Source organism: Palaemon carinicauda, chromosome 8 (genome assembly GCF_036898095.1).
Source record: "Palaemon carinicauda isolate YSFRI2023 chromosome 8, ASM3689809v2, whole genome shotgun sequence".
Taxonomy (NCBI): domain Eukaryota; kingdom Metazoa; phylum Arthropoda; class Malacostraca; order Decapoda; family Palaemonidae; genus Palaemon; species Palaemon carinicauda.
Window position 1 is genome coordinate 158,346,730 of NC_090732.1, and position 17,254 is coordinate 158,363,983.

The 17,254-nt window shown below is 49.7% G+C and overlaps 1 protein-coding gene across 2 annotated transcripts in view; it reads left to right on the forward strand.

Moving 5' to 3' along the window:
- LOC137646053 (protein FAM91A1-like) overlaps positions 1–17,254 on the forward strand; it is a 243,008-nt gene that overhangs the window by 71,103 nt on the left and 154,651 nt on the right. The gene's annotated exons all lie outside the window — the stretch shown is intronic.

The window sequence follows — 17,254 nt, forward strand, 5'->3', positions numbered from 1 at the left end:
TTACGGCGACAGAGGCCATGATCATGGAGAGCACATCGATGACCAGTCTTCAGGCCTCCATGGATAGACCACTGGTCCTGTAAGATGGGCTTTTAGGCCAACAATGATGAATTGACAGACCCCAAAAAGGGAACTGGATTTTGAAGAGGAGGGACACTGTGGCCTCCAGGTTCTGCAAACAGATCGGCAGGCAAGAGGTATTGAATTTCCGCAGTGCATTGGCAAAGGTTCCCTCTCTCTTCCCGACAGAAGAGGTAGAGGCAATAACTTGGAAATGGAGTAAGGCGAGTCAGGACTTGCTTTTGCACCGAGCAGTGTCCTTTTGGCTACCACAGTTTGTCTTTACTTCCATCTGCCTGAGGTCATAACTTCTTTCTAAACCGACACAAAATCCTGTCCCTAAGAAGACCCTCAGCTTACCCCTTCCAACTTGAAGGTAGAATGGAACAGCAGCAGCCCTTTCAAAGCAAGCAGGGTCAAGGATGCAACCGACATGGTAAAGGAAAGTGAGCCCAACGCCTCTGGTTAGTGTTGCAGTCTTCCTATGAGGCCACGTGTGGAAGGATGCCTGCAACCTCGATGGATTAGGTGGCATTATCACGGGGCAGAACAATGAACTTTGGACATTCTTCATTCTGGTTACCGCCTCCCGTTTATCAACTCTCCCCCGCCTCTGATTTTACCACCAGCAGCGTCATCTTCCTACCGCCAGGGATTGGTGAAGAACTTAGCCCTTCAGCAGAAATTCAGACCATGCTGGGGGAAGGATGCTCTCCAAGTGGTCTGTGACATCTCCCCAGGCTTCTATAGCCAATGCTTTCTTTTAGAGGAGGAGGTTGGAGACAGTCATAGACGTCTCAGCCCGAAAAGAATTTGTTCTACAAACTCATTCAAGATGGAGACTCCATGAACAGTCAGGCAGGCAATCTGACCATTAAACTAAATGATAATGATCAACTTGAAGATTGCCTACTTCTTGATTCCAACCCATCCTGACTCCAAGAAGCCCTCTGGTTTTTTACTGTGAGTAGTGTACCAATTTAAAGTCTTTTTCTTTGGTCTCTGAACAGCTCCATAAGTTTTCACCTGAGTTTTTACTCAAGTATCAGTATGGGCACACGCCAGTGCCATTTGTCTTCTGTGTTACCTGGATGATTGGTTGATCTCGGTAGACATGTAGGATGACCTTCTTTTCCACCAAGGCAAAATTCTTTCATTCTGTTATGATCTAGGGATTGTGGTGAATTGGGAAAAGTAAATTTTAGTGCCCAAACAAAGACTAATTTATCAGGGCATGGACGTCGACACAATTATAGGAAAAGTCTTTTCATCTTGGTACAGTCTGTTACACTTTTAAGAGGTTACTCTTCCTTTCCTTCAACAGCCCCATCTACCAGCAGAGCTTTGGCAGAAGTTGCTGGGAGTCTGGGACACCGAGCCTCCCTGTAATATCTCGTTTCAAATGGTCCTCTACACTTGCGGTTCCTTTAATGGAAGGTGGAGACACTGGTCGCAAGGCAGCAACCTTCCTCTATCATTAGTTCCGATAGGGGATTCCAGACTCTATCTGGAATGGTGGCTGTACAAGATGAACTTTTTAAAGGGCTTACCCTTCACTTCATTTGTTCATGGATTCATTGAAGGAAGGTCAGGGAGCTCACCTATAACACCTAATAGATAGTTGGTTGGCCAGGCACCAGCCACCCATTGAGATGCTACTGCTAGAGAGTTATTTGGTCCTTTAACTGGCCAGACAGTACTACTTTGGATCCCTCTCTCCGGTTACGGCTCATTTTTCTTTTACCTACACATGCACCGAATAGTCTGGCATATTCTTTCCACCTTCTCCTGTCCTCATACATCAGCCAACACTGAAATTGCCAAACAATTCTTCTTTTCTCTAGGGGTTAACTACTGTACTGTGATTGCTCAGTGGCTACTTTCCATTTAGTAGGGGTAGAAGAGACACTTTAACTATGGTAAGTAGATTCCCTAGGAGAAGGATACTTCTAAATCAAACCATTATTCTCTAGTCTTGGGTAGTGCCATAGCCTCTATACCATGGTCTTCCACTTTCTTGGATTAAAGTTCTCTTGCTTGAGGGTACACTCGGGTGCAGTATTCTATCTTATTTCTATTCCTCTTGTTTTATTTTTAAGTTTTTATTATTTATATATAAAACATCTATTTTAATGTTGTTACTGCTCATAGAATGTTTTATTTTAATTGTTCATTACTTCTCTTGTTGTTGATTTCCTTATTTCCTTTCCTCATTGGGGTATTTTTTCCTGTTGGAGCCCTTGGGCTTATAGCATCCTTCTTTTCCAACTAGGGTTGTAGCTTAACTAGTAATAATGATATCATCGGGACAATGGAGCAATTTGGAATGTCAATGCCATATCAATGTGTTGGAGCTTTGAGCAGCTCTGCTTGTGCTCCAACACTTTGCCATCTTTTGAGTGGTCACTTGATGTTAATGAGTGACATCACCACCGTAGGGGCATATATAATCAAATAAGGTGGTACTGTTTCTCTGCAACTTTGCTAACTAGCAACAGAGATTCACAAGTGGTCAGTGCTCAACTCGATCACTCTCACATCTTCTTATTCGTGGCTAATAAGGTGAGCAGGAGGATGCAGATCATTGGGTCAGAATGGTCTTTTCATCCTCAGATAATGAATAAGATTTTGACTTTGTGGGGTTTCCCGACAGTCGACCTATCTGCAACCTTGCTAGATAAGAAACTTTCGATTTACTGCTCACTGGTGACAGACCCAGAAGCAGCATTCGAGGACTCCTTCCAGTACCCACGTGACGACCTAGGCGTCTGCTTTTCCGCTGTTCTGCCTGATAAGGAGTTTCTTGTATTGAGTCTAGTCCACTACCAACTTCAATATCACTAGTAGTCCTGAAAGGGCACCAAGTCGAATGGTACCTGAACCTTCTACTTCTTCTAATAGACTCCAAGAGATTTGCCACCTCTACCTGCCCTGTTGTGTCAACAACATAATCCAAATATTCCACAGCTTGGAGAAATCGCTTCACCTTCATGCATGGAGTTTATCCAGTATCTCATTTCCGAGAAAGACTTTTCGCACTAAGTTGCACAGGTGATTTTTGGATACCTATGAAAATCTTTAACTTTCATATACCAAGCCAAGTGGGCCATCTTTTGTGGTTGGTGTTGTAGAAGGGGTGTTTCTCCTCCTGGAATCTCTATTCCATTGATAGCCAAATTTTTTCTTAACCTCCGAAAAGAAAAGGTCAGCTCAGTATCAGTGGTGAATGACTTTCACTTGGCTTTGAACCAGGTCTTTAGCCTGAAAGGAGTTGATATTTCCTCTTTGGTGGAACTAACTATGGTCGTACAAGTTTTAAGCAGTCCTGCCCTCCAATAGAGGTTAGACCACCACCCCGGGACATTACTAAAGTCTTATGGTTCCTTAAGAGGGTACCTTATGAACTGATGAGGCTTGTCTCAGATAGAAACCTGACCCTTAAAATAGTTATCTTGCTCACCTTAGCCTCTTCCAATCAAGTTAGCCAGCGAGCTTCATGGTCTCTCCTTTAGCGTTGCTCAGTTTCCGATTCCCGGTTTTCTTTGTTTCAGGTCGTGAACCGTACTGTGGTAACCGATGATCCTGATCAGCTGCTTCTGTTACTTAGAGGCTACATTAAACATATGTAAGCAATTCAATCTTACCTGCCATAACTCTTCGTCAGGTAAGTGAAGAAGATGACTAGTAAAAACAGTACCATCTTCTCTTGGCTAAGGGAAATTATTAACAGTACCCATTCGCCACTCTCACCTTCTGCTCTAAGTAGATCTTTGGGTAGAGCTTATGATGTCAGAGGAGTAAGCACAACCCTGGGATTCTGTAAGTGCCTCTGTGGCACAGGTATTCCAGGCAGGCATCTGGAAATGGCTGACCACATTTACTCCCCATTACTTGCAGTTGTTGACTCAGGTTTCTAGACACCTTTTACCTAGGACCTTTAGCACAGTAACTGCACAGTAGGTGGTATAGCTGCCTGGCAGTGTTGCCAGGTGTTCTAAATGAGAAAAGGCCAACTTCTAATCAACTGCAGCTTTAAAAGGCCAACCCATTATCAGAAAAAGGCCAAAATTGTAGTATCTAAGGCCCACCTTTTTTTTTATATTACTAAAGGCCAACTAATTTCAAAGAAGCCAAATTTTAAGTTTTTGGCCTGAAAAAGGCCAACCTGGCAACCCTGCTACCTCTTCTTCTCTCACAGGATCATTAGCATCATATCGAGGATGAAGGTTGTGTGTCAGTATGTGATGAAAGTGAAAAAGACTGGTCCTTCCTTTTTATTTTCATTTTCCTCTCTTTTGGGACACAGCATCATAAACCCTGTCAGCTAGAATAAATTTGCTTGCAGAAAAACCTCATTTAGCTTGTAGCTTTTCTATTATATGATATAGAAGTGTCAATCCCCTCACTCCTTATGATGGGGAGAGTGTTGTTACCAGGCAAATCCATTGACATATACAGTATATGTCTCATTGTTATTACAGAGATTTTCTGCTCTGCATCATATATTGCACAGGCTGTGGACCCACTGGTATTGCCAAACCACTGGTGCACAAGTTGTAAAGAATCCTATCTCTGTACCACTTACAAGGATCTGAGTCTTTGGTAGCCTAGGATGATTATTCAGTCAGTTGGAATAGGGATTTCCTCCAACCTAAAGATGAGTTTCCTAATAAAGAATGAAGATTTGTATTTGTGTAGGAAGAAATAAGAATTTTGTTGGTAATTTGTATTTTTCCTAACTATACAAACCTAAGTCCTTTCCTCATACTTTTTTGCTCAGTGAGCAAGCAGGGGGCAGGGCTTCCCCATCCTGGCTGCTAACTACCAGACACCTGTTTACACCTTGTTATAACAGTTTAACTGTCAAGTACTCCAGCTTTGCTGATATTTTTCCCCATGAAAAGGACTCAGGCTTTTATAGTTAGGAAAAATACAAATTACCTCTAAATTGGTCATATTACCTCATGTGAATCTGCCTGATTAGTTCTTATTCTAGAAGCAATTTTTGGCCATCCTTTTGCTGATTTTGTCATTCATTGGTTTATAGACATGTTTTATTTATGAGAGTAGCCATGTGCCTCTCCCTTTTACTTCATCATAAGTGCTGAATCACTCTTTACAGTATGCTCTCATGTAAATATGACATGTTACACTTGAGTGATGAGCATTGTCCCTATTGTTAATAAACACATCCATACGATGTATAGATGTATACAAAATTTAAAACTATATTTACACACCCTCAGCAAAAAAATTGTTTGTCCTTTAACAGGAATTTTTGTTTCAGCCAAAACTAGAGACAGTCATTAGAGATGTTTATTAAGCAGTTGAGCAGTTAGGGGAGGATGTGGCCGAGAAGCCACAACTCTCACTCCAATCTGAAAGCTCCACTTTTGTTTTGGCTGCTAATGAGTATGGAGGTACTTTCAGCTCCTAATCAAACTCTCATTTTCATTTGTTCCGTAACCGAAATACAAACCACGCTATTTACAAAGTGTTTACTTTTAGCGCAGCTGAAATGACGAGCCAATAGTTTTTAACGAGGGTTAATTACCCCCGCGCTAGTTAGCGGGGGGGTGGGGAAGGGTAGCTTGCTACCCCTCCCCCCTCCACACACCGGTGACTTGCTTCACTTCACTTTTGGCTCGGCGGTGATCAGACGTGTCTGCTCATCGCCTTCGTGACAGCCTTTAATTTTCTGCTTTTTCTTTTCAGCTTGTGTGATTGGTTGGAAGTTGACCTTCAGTTATTTTCTTTGCTATGCGTACATGCCCTGGAGTTGCCGGCCGTCCTTGTGGGACTTTCATGTCGGACGTTAATACGGATCCACACACCCTCTGCCCTCAATGTCGGGGCCGACGGTGTGACCAGGATAACATGTGCCGTGAGTGTAGGGAGTGGTCTGCCTCCCAGTGGGAGAGGCCTTCCGCCGCAGGTGCTGTTGCTGGTGATGGTGCTCAAGGCTCTCCTCCTCCTTCCGTACATCCTTCGAAGGGGGAAGTGAGTCCTTCGGTCTCGACTGCTGCTCAGCTTCCTTCTGAGGGAAGTGTTTTGACGGAGACTCCCCTTCGGAGGACCGATGGTCCCGACGATCTCCCCCGAGGCCGCCTCCGCCGTAAGGCTCACCGCCCTCTACGCCACAAGGGCCTCCCTTCCCCTTACAGGAGGACTAAGAGGCGCCTTTTTGAGTCTTCGTCCTCCGGGGGGGACTCTCCTCGTCAGCCTCAACCTACTGCTCCGCCCTCCTTGAACCTCTCTGCAGACCGCTCACCATCTCCTGCCGGGTCTTCGCCTTCTGGAGAACTCGTCACCCGACGGGCAACGGTCCCTTCGGGGCTAAGGGATTCTTCCCTTACGCGAGCAGTGCTAGCGCACAAGCGCTCTCCTGCTCGCCAGCGCTCTCCTGCTCGCCAGCGCTCTCCTGCTCGCCAGCGCTCACCTGCTCGCCAGCGCTCACCTGCTCGCCAGCGATCTGCTCGCCAGCGCTCTCCTGCTCGCCGACGCTCACCTGCTCGTCGGCTCTCTCCTGATGTTCGCCCCCCTCGTCAGCGCTCTCCTACTCGTCAGCTCTCTTCCGAGCGTCAGCGCTCATCTGAGGATCCTCGCCCTGCGGTCTCTGACCACCCTTTAGTTCCTGCTGAACTCCCTGCTCACCATCTGCCGGGTCCTGTGGCTACGCAACATCATGCTGCGCGTGTGTCAGAAACACATGTTCGCCAACGCGCCAGCGATCTTCCCGTTCCTGCTCGTGAACGCGCCGCGCCACCTGTCCTCTCACAGGACACGCGTCGACCTTCTGCTCGCCAGCGATCACCAGCTCGCCAGCGATCACCTACGTGCCAGCGATTACCTCCTCGCCAGCGTTCACCTGCTTGCCAGCGTGCACAGGCGATCTTAGTATTGCCTATTCAACAGCGACAACTAGTGCGCCGACATTCGCCAACGCTCCTGAAGGAACATGGTTCGCCAGCTTTTAGCTCGCCATCGCGCGATCGCCCGCCTGCACATGCTGCTCGCCATCGCTCGCCATTGCACGATCGCCCTCCTGCGCATACTGCTCGCCATCGCACGACCCTGCACGATCGCCCGCTCACGCATGCTGCTCCTCATTGCACAACCCTAAACGATCGCCCTCCTGCGGATGCTGATCACCATCGCACCCTATCATGCGATCATTCACCTGCGCATGCTGCTCGCCATCGCACGACCCTGCACGATCGCCCGCTCACGCATGCTGCTCCTCATCGCACAACCCTGAACGGTCGCCCTCCTGCGGATGCTGATCACCATCGCACCCTATCACGCGATCATTCACCTATGCATGCTGCTCGCCATCGCTTACCATTACGCGGTCATTCACCTGCGCATGCTGCTCACCATCGCACACCAGTGCGTCGACATACCACATCGCGCCATCGCCAACTTGAGCGACTGCACTCACCAGCTCGTCATCGATCGCCTGTGGATCTACATCGCCAGCGATCTTCCTCACCTACGCGGCAGCACGATCCCTCGCCGTCGCGCCAACGCTTGCGTTCGTTGCCTCGGACACGTGTTCATTTACCTGCCCACCCTTGCGCCCACCCGCCTGTGCGCCCGCGCGATTGCTCGCCTGCGCGCCTGCGCGACCACTCGCCTGCGCGACCACTCGCCTGCGCGACCGCTCGCCTGTGCGCCCGCGCGATCATCCACCTGCGCGCCCGCGCGATCATCCACCTGCGCGCCCGCGCGATCGTTCGCCCGCGCGATCGCTCGCCCGCGCGACCATTCGCACTCGCGCGACCATCGTTCGCGGCGAATTCCACAGCCGGTGGTAGCAGCAGGGACGCGTGCTCCTAGACGGCACTCGGGATCACCTCCATCCAAGCACAGGTTGGTAGTGCAGGACGAAGACAGGTCAGTACAGCATTCTTCCCCACCTTCTTTTCAGGCAGGTACCATCGTGTCCACTCCAAAGGATCGCCCTATCCCTTTCACTTTAGCGAGGATTTCGGACTCTGTGTCCTTGGAGCAGCAGACTTGGTTTGGTCCGCTGGCACGGGCGTTAGTGAGGGTTCTGAAACCAGCACTCGCCGGCCAGGGTAACAAACCAGCGGCTGTCTCTCCTACGCTGAAGAGAAAGAGAGGAGTGGACTTCGTGGTGACTTCCCCCAGGGCGAAGTTGGTTCCCAAGAGGTCGGTCTCGAAGGTCCCTTCTCCTGCACGAGTACTCTCTTCTTCTCCCGTGGACGAGGCCTTTCCGTCCTCAGGTGAGTCCAGTGGGGCGGTAGTCTTCCCCTCGGCACCAGGGGGGGAGACTTCGCTTCAGGCAGGAGAATCGTCTCGTGAGGAAGGGGCCCCTCGAACCTCGTTGTTGGGATCCTGTATCCCTCCCAGGAGGGAACCCAAGGATTCCAAGACCGTCCCTAAATCCTCTGCAAGGATTCGTCAGGAACCCACGACTACCCAGGGGAATGTCCACGTATCACCCTAGGAAGAGATTCCCGGGGCAGGAGACTTAGCTGCCAGCCCGCAGGGAGGAGTATAGCAAGAGTCCGAACATGCCTTCTGGCAGGTCCTAAGCCTGATAAGGCAACTTAACAAACTTACGGATCCAGTCATCCCCCCCCCCCCCCCCGTGAAGGCAAAGACACGATTCTGGGTGAAGTGTTTGACGTTCGGAGGGCTCCTAAGACCAGTGCAGCTCTGCCCTGGTCTCGGGGGCTGAAGAGTGCCAGAGCTGGGGCCAATGCTCAGCTCGCACTTCTTGCCTCCTCCAGTCGTTCCACTGCCGGGAACAAACTCATCCCTCCTCCTCGCCTTCAGCAGAGGAGGTATTTCGAGATCCTGGGTGAGCACAACCTCGCTCTTCCTCTCCATCACTCTGTGGAGGAGCTGGCGAAGGGAGTTCCCCTGGAGAAACTCTCTGCCTGGCAGGTGTCGTTCTCGGCGGCAGAGATCCTTAACCACGAGAAGGTCGCTAAGTGTGCCATGCAGGCCACTTCGTGGCTGGACTTCTGGTTAGGATCTCTGGGCATCCTATTGCGATCGGAGGACTTGTCCAAGGAGACCAATAGGAAAGCCCTAGAGACCTTCTTGCTCTCGGGCACCCGCTCCATCGAGTTTTGGCGCACCAGGTTACCACCCTGTGGGCCAACTCGGTGTTGAAGCGTCGCGATGCTGTGTCCGAGAGATTCCATCCGAAGGTCCCCGCCGTAGATGTGTGTAGGCTCCGACATGCTTCCCTTCTGGGGGAGAGCCTGTTTGAGCCTCAAGACTTGGAGCGAACGGCTGAGAGGTGGAGGAAATCCAGCACGGACTCCCTCCTCCACAGGGCCCTTACAACTCGGCCCTATAAGCCTCCAGCCCCACCACAACAGCAGCAACAGCCTCGTAAGGCTCCCAAACAGGCACCGGCAGCTAAGAAAGTGGTGTCTAAGCCCCAGCCCTTTCCAGCCAAGATCAAGAGGGGCGGTAAGTCCTCCAGGGGAGGCAAGACTTCTAGGGGTGGCGGCCGCGGCCGCAAGCCCTAAGGGGGGCAGTCCCCCTGCGTGTCCACCTGTGGGGGGATGCCTTCAGCGTTGCGTCCGCAGGTGGCAGCAACACGGGGCCGATGCTTGGACGGTCTCAGTGATCGGCCAAGGTTATCGCGTCCCGTTCACGTCATCTCAACCTCCCCTGACAGCGAATCCAGTGTCGTTGAGCTCCTATGCCACGGGATCGGCAAAGGGGCTGGCCCTTCAGGCCGAAGTCGAGACCATGTTCGAGAAGGGTGCTCTCCAGGAGGTCGTGGACAGCTCTCCAGGCTTCTTCAGTCGACTCTTTCTTGTAAAGAAGGCTACTGGAGGCTGGAGACCCGTCATCGATCTCTCAGCTCTGAACAGGTTTGTCAAACAAACCCGGTTCAGCATGGAGACAGCAGACACGGTCAGACTTGCGGTGAGACCACAAGACTTCATGTGTACACTGGATCTAAAGGACGCGTACTTCCAGATCCCAATCCATCCATCTTCCAGGAAGTACCTGAGATTCTTCTTAGACAATAAGATCTACCAGTTCAAGGTGCTGTGTTTCGGTCTCTCCACAGCTCCTCAGGTGTTCACCAGAGTGTTCACCCTGATTTCAACTTGGGCGCACAGGAACAGCATTCGTCTCCTTCGTTACCTAGACGATTGGCTTATTCTAATAGACTCTGAGTCGACCCTTCTTCGGCACCGAGACAGGCTTCTGGATCTTTGCCAGGATCTGGGGATCGTGGTAAACCTTGAGAAGTCCTCTCTGCAGCCGTCCCAACGACTGGTTTATCTAGGCATGCTAATAGACACCAATCTCCACAAAGCCTTTCCATCAGAAGACCGGATAGCAAGGCTGAGGAGGGTGGCGGAACCTTTTCTCAGGCGAAAAGAACTCCCCGCCCAATCGTGGTTGCATCTCTTAGGCCACCTATCCTCCCTGGCCCGTCTGGTTCCAAACAGCCGCCTCAGGATGAGATCCCTTCAATGGCGGCTCAAGTCCCGGTGGAATCAAGGATCCGATTCCCCGGACATTCGGATCCCAATGGGGTCTCTGGAACAGACGGACTTGCGGTGGTGGCTGGCCGACGAGAACCTGCGGAAGGGAGTGAGTCTTCTCGTCCTCCCCCCGGAATTGACTGTTTTCGGACGCGTCAAAAGAAGGGTGGGGGCGCACGTTCTGAACCAGAGGGCCTCAGGCCTTTGGTCAGAATCAGAAAAGTGCCTACACATCAACCTGCTAGAATTGAAGGCCGTCTTTCTGGCTCTTCAGCAGTTCCAACGGTTCCTGGCGGGTCACTCCGTGGTGGTGATGAGTGACAACACCACGGTAGTGGCTTATATCAACAAGCAGGGAGGCACTTTTTCGCAACAGCTATCCCATCTTGCAGTAGAGACTCTGAGGTGGACCGAAACCCACTCGATAACGCTATCAGCTCGCTTCATTCCTGGCAAGAGGAATGTGCTCGCCGACAGTCTGAGCAGGGCTTCGCAGATAGTGAGTACCGAGTGATCTTTGGATCCTCAGATAGCCAACAAAGTCCTGACTTTGTGGGGTTCCCCGACGGTGGACTTGTTCGCGACAGCCTTGAACTTCAAGCTGCCCCTGTACTGCTCACCAGTCCCGGACCCCAAGGCACTCTGGCAAGATGCTTTCCAGCAACGGTGGGACAACATCGACGTGTACGCCTTCCCACCATTCTGTCTGATGAGAAGGGTGCTCAACAGGACCAGACTATTGGTCAACTATTCCATGACTCTAGTAGCTCCGCTATGGCATCACGCGGAATGGTTTCCGGACATTCTGCAACTCCTGACGGAACTCCCAAGGGAGCTTCCTCCACGACACGAGCTTCTCAGACAACCCCACTCCGGTGTCCCTCACAGGGCCGTAGCCTCGCTTCGGCTTCACTCCTGGAGACTATCCAACGTCTCCTCGCGGAGAGAGGCTTTTCGCAACAGGTTGCGGAGAGAATGTCTCGGCACCTGCGAAGGTCCTCTGAGGGAGTCTACCAAGCGAAGTGGAGAGTCTTTTGTGGTTGGTGTCGTAGAAGGGGTATCTCTCCACTCGATGCCACTATTCCAGCAATAGCGGACTTCCTCGTGTATCTGCGAGAAGAAATGCGCCTTTCTGTCTCGGCAGTGAAAGGCTATCGCTCAGCCTTAAGCTTGGCCTTCAGATTGAAGGGCGTGGATATTTCTTCATCGCTAGAACTCTCTTTACTCATACGTAGCTATGAGCTTACCTGCCCCCAGTCGGAAGTGAGACCCCCTCCTTGGAACGTGGTTCGAGTCCTCAGGTCTCTCAAGAGACCTCCTTTCGAGCCATTATGCCAGGCCTCCGATCGCCACCTGTCTTGGAAGACGGCTTTCCTACTCGCCTTGGCCTCGGCCAAGCGAGTTAGTGAACTTCATGGTCTCTCGTACGACATCACCCATTCAAGGGGATGGGGGGAGGTAACGTTCAGGTTCGTCCCTGAGTTTGTGGCCAAGACTCAGAATCCTGGAGTGCCGGATCCTCGGTTCGACTCTTTCAGGATTGCGAGTCTCCGTTCTGTAACAAACGACCCAGACCAGCTGCTACTATGCCCAGTGAGGTGTCTGAGGTACTACTTGAAGAGAACGGCTGCAGTCCGTCCTCATGTGCGAGCTTTGTTTGTGAGCACAGGCAGGACAAAGAGGAGGGTCACCAGGAACACCATCTCTGCTTGGATTCGAAGGGTTATCCACCATGCCCTGAATCCTGACCCTCCTCCGTCACGTCGCCCTCGGGCCCACGATGTCAGGGGTATTGCTACATTCCTGGCCTTCAAGAGAAACTTCTCTGTGATGCAGGTACTTCAAGCTGGGGTCTGGAAGTGTCAAACGACCTTCACAGCCCACTACCTGCAAGACGTGACCCACAGGAGCCTCGATACGTTCTCTATCGGCCCTGTGGTGGCTGCACAACAGCTGGTCTAACCTCAGGCTCCTTTTTGGACAAGTAGCAGTAGGTTGAGGGCGTTGTTACCCGGTCTTAGTCTGCGTGAATGAAAGAGTATGTCTGACCCTTACTTCTTTCTTCATTCTCCCCTCTCTTGGGGAAGCAGCATCCTGGTCCTCGCATAGCTGACCTCGACCTCTGCAGGTAACCCATGCTTCTTTGTGCTCCTAGTATTAAGCTTAATACTGTTGCGCCTCCCATACCCTGACGAGGTGGTATGGGGAACGTCCTATCCTAGAATTCCTATCTGAAGGTCTCAAGGTCAACTTCATAGGACGAGTCACACTCTCCTCCTCACACTGCTTATGTAGGCCACTCGTTCCTAGCGATGCTAGGAACCTGTGAGGTACAGGGGCTCCCTCTCTCTAGTGCTGCTCACTGAGGGATCGAGCCCCCGGGCAAGCCGAAGTCAGTAAGGCTGGGGACTTTCCACCCTTCCTAAGGGGTAAGTCACCCTTTGTAAATAGCGTGGTTTGTATTTCGGTTACGGAACAAATGAGAAATTCGAAGATAATTTGTATTTTTCCTAACCATACAAACCTTAGCTATTTACACATATGTGCCCGCCATCCCTGACCCCCAAGTCAAGTCCTACCTCTAAGTGAAGTGAAGCAAGTCACCGGTGTGTGGAGGGGGGAGGGGTAGCAAGCTACCCTTCCCCACCCCCCGCTAACTAGTGCGGGGGTAATTAACCCTCGTTAAAAACTATTGGCTCATCATTTCAGCTGCGCTAAAAGTAAACCCTTTGTAAATAGCTAAGGTTTGTATGGTTAGGAAAAATACAAATTATCTTCGAATTTGTCATTTTTAGTTTTGCAGGAAGTGAATGCTAGTTGTTGATTTGTGATATGGAAGTTAAACTAGAAATTCATACTTGCTGAGGGTAGGGTGGACACTGCAACTGGTTTATGAGAAAGCCGGTTGTAAATCCATGCTCTGTACTTCCCTTAGGGGCATGACTATTTTCCATCATCCCCATGCAATGAATGCAGGTCTTAGTCTCCTGTGCTGTGGCATGCATATGCTTTGAAGGGAAGCAAGCTAGCTAAGCTTTTGCCTGTCTGTCTTCGCTATGCCACAGAAAATATTGAAAAAAAAAAGTATTTTGCTGCTAAGGTCTCCCCTTTGGGTGCATCTGCTACTACCGCCCTAGTGCATATTCCCCTGGTTCATTCCCCAAGTAGTAGTAGTCAGGAGCAAGGAACCCTCGGATCTGCATCGGTCGGATTTTCAGGTTTTGGTGTTGTGTGGTGTACCCCAATGAAGTCTTTGGCATCCTTTGGTCTTTCAGCTAGGCCCTCCATAACTATTTTGAGGGAGCCTGGTTCCCCCAGTGCTAGTGTCCACTGTGATCCCAGTGATATCATTGGTGAAAGGCAGGGTGGTACCTCCCTCCAAGTCTAAATGGACTGTGAAAGATCGGAGGGTGACACTTGTGTTGGCGGAGATGGTGCCGACACCAGGTGTTGAGGTGTAAGTTGGCCTTGGGGCCAAAAGTGCGTGTTGCCCATGTGCCTGAGCTTAGCTCCCTGACCCGGCCCCAGTGTTACCCACCCCTTCTTCTGTTCCCGTCACCTCAACCCTTGTGCTCGAGGTTCTGCTCGTGGCAGGGTCGCTGGGCCCTGTGAGTGGGGCTTCCCTCTCCCCTGTGACAGTGCCCCAGTGTCTAAGTCCATGGTAGAGCAACCCCTGTGGTTTTCCCCTCGAGGAAGCATTATCGTCGTTAGTCACTCAGACCTCTTCTCCTCTGTTGCAGAATTAGAAAGAAGAAGAAGTGTGCACATTGTTCTTCCTCCTCATCCTCTTTGTCCTCTGACTCCAAGTGTTCTCAGTTGAAGAAGAGGAGGAAGAAGTCCAGGAAGGCCAACTATATGTAGTTATAAGAAGAAGGCTCCTTTAACACTGCCCCTCTTTTAGGGGCATTGGACGACAATTATGTGGACCCCTTGTCAAGGTCCCTTACCACAGAGCCATGGTTTGAGTCCCAGCTATTTCAGTAGCTGGCCAAGACAGTAGTGTATTACCCCATAAATACTCTTTTCCCAGGTTGATGGAAGAGCTTCAGCACTCTCCATCTCCCTTCCAGGACAGTGGACTCCCTCCTTTTTCCAATGAGAATTTGTTTGGGCTGGTTAAGAGGGTGTCACCACTCGAGACTGTCATTGTACGCTCGCGTGTAATGGAAGATCAAGTGGGGGTGGATGGACTCTTTCCTTGTGCCTTGGGGCGGTGGCTGTCATCCTGCCCTGATCACCGGAGAGGAGCATGTGCTATTCCGTCCATCTCTGTTGTGATCAGTGCCAGGGATTCTTTTCCCTTTGCTGCTGGCCTTCACAAACCTTCATTAGCCCCCAATTATGTGCCAGATATGTCCTTGGGGCAGAATGGATTTATTCTTGGAAGGAATGGAATCACCCGAATGTCCTGCCACACCCTCTGCCCCAGCTGAGTTGAGGGTCCTTGGTGTTTGGATGTCCCAAGGACATTGTATCATGGGAAAGTTCCTAGCTCACATCTGTGAGTGCAATGGCCTGGAGAAAGCAACCTTGGCACCTCCTTTGGGGAGAACCTCAGTCATTGATCATTACATCTGTACTCCTCAACCCATGAAAGCATGATGTGATTGGACACTTTGCATAACATAGATTTTTTGCTTCGCTCAAAATCCGTTTTTTGGGCTCAAGCCATGTCGTCCTGATGGAAGGTTACCAGAGAATTAATAGGAAGTACTGTATCTGTGGATTTTTAAAGTGCCTTAACCTCGGGACAATTGCTACATATTGCGCAACCAACAAATCGCGTCGACACGAGAATAGTTACAGATGGCTTCAAAGTGTTTGAATCTAGATATATGTCTACTTTAGGCTCCAGAGCCTTTAAATATGCGGCCCCGAGACTATATAATAAGCTCCCATGAAACATTCAAATGATTGAAGACATTAAGGCTTTCAAGAGGAAACTGAAGACTTTCTTATTTAAACAGTCTTACAACTGTGATGATTTAACATTAGATGAACAATACGTGATCTGAAACGATAAATACTCTGAACGAACAAGGTAAAACGACAGCGGAGGTACTGTAGAGAGTGGGGTTCTCCTGCTGTATGGGACCGGAAAAGCAGCCATCAAAGTAAAGTAAGTAAGTAAGGCACTTCCTTCAATTTTGGGGGTATCAAAGAAAGGAACAAAAGAGGACTTTTTCTCTCTGCTCCTTTCAGGCTGATGAAGGATTCAACCAAGTTTGGTTGGTACTGCTAAGGTGCCACAGCCCACCCTCCCCCATTATCCCCTACAAATGAAGCTTCATATGCTGAATCCCCTACTGCTCCTCAGCGCTCACCAAGGCCGAAGGAAGCTGCAGGGCTACCTGAACTGCGTTACAAGGATTAACTATCACAGTGTAATTGTTCAATGGCTACTTAACTCTTGGTAAGGGTATGGTAAGCAGCTCTTCTAGGAGAAGGATACTTCAAAATCAAACTGTTGTTCATGTGTATTTGGTAGTGCCATAGCCTCTGTACCATGACCTTCCACGGTCTAGGATTAGAGTTCTATTGCTTGGGGGTAAACTTGGGCATGTTGTTCTATCTTATTTTTCTTCCTCCTGATTTTCAAAAGTTTTTATTGTTTATATGTGAAGGATCTAATTTAATGCTGTTACTGTTCTTGAAATATTTTATTTTGATTGTTAATCCTTCTCTTACAGTTTATTTATTTCCTTGTTTCCTTTACTCACTGGGCTATTTTTCCCTGTTGGAGCCCTCGGACTAATAGCATCTTACCTTTCCAACTAGGGTTATAGCCTAACTTGTACAGTAATAATAATAATAATACTGTAATAATAAGAGCTAGTGCGCAGTGCGCTTAAATGTGTGCACATGTTGGGGAACATGTCCACCAAGAAGAGCATTTCAAAAACAGGTAGCACGCATGTCCCAGGAGGAGGGCACATGGGAGACATACTAACATTAAGCATGTTCTCGAGTCTCATGAGATGATACTGATACTGAAGTGACAGCTGGTGTCTTTGAAGAAAGGAGCCCGAGGAGGAGAGACTGTCTCTACTCCACTCGCGAAGGAGAAAAGCCGAAGGTGTCCGGCGCATGATCAGAAACACTCATCTGTTCCTCCTTCAAAGCTAGTGCCATCACTAACAACTCATTGGATGGTCGATCTTGCAGACCCAAGGAGCACTGTAAGACTAGCAGGGCATCATTAACCTGTAAATCAAAGCATGAGGTCACCTCCTGTGGAGGAAGACCTCCCATTCCTCTAGGGGAAAAGAGTAGGTCTTCCAGCCTTGAGACTTGGCATAAAGACTTCTGCGATCGGCTTTCAGAGGAAAGCTATGGGGAAGGGTCAGAGGAAAGTGTAACGGGGTTCAGAGAAATAGATCGGGACATCATGGACTTCAAGGAGGACCTCAAAGGTAAAGAATCTCTTTTGGACCTCTTTTTTCCTCCTCCTACCATACACTAACCATAGGGAGAGTGACCACTCTCGGCACTCATCATAAGGAAATTCCTGCCTTTAGGAGTGTCCTCTGTAGGCAGGGCACAATAGGTTAGGATGCATCCTCTTCGAACTCATGAAATTTCCGCAACAACCCGACATCCCCGGGCATATCCGCATATCCACCGGCATCCCCCAACAGTTACTCACTAAATCACTGGAAAATGAAAAAGAAAAAGAAATTAGAAAGCCAAAACTCTAGCCAGTG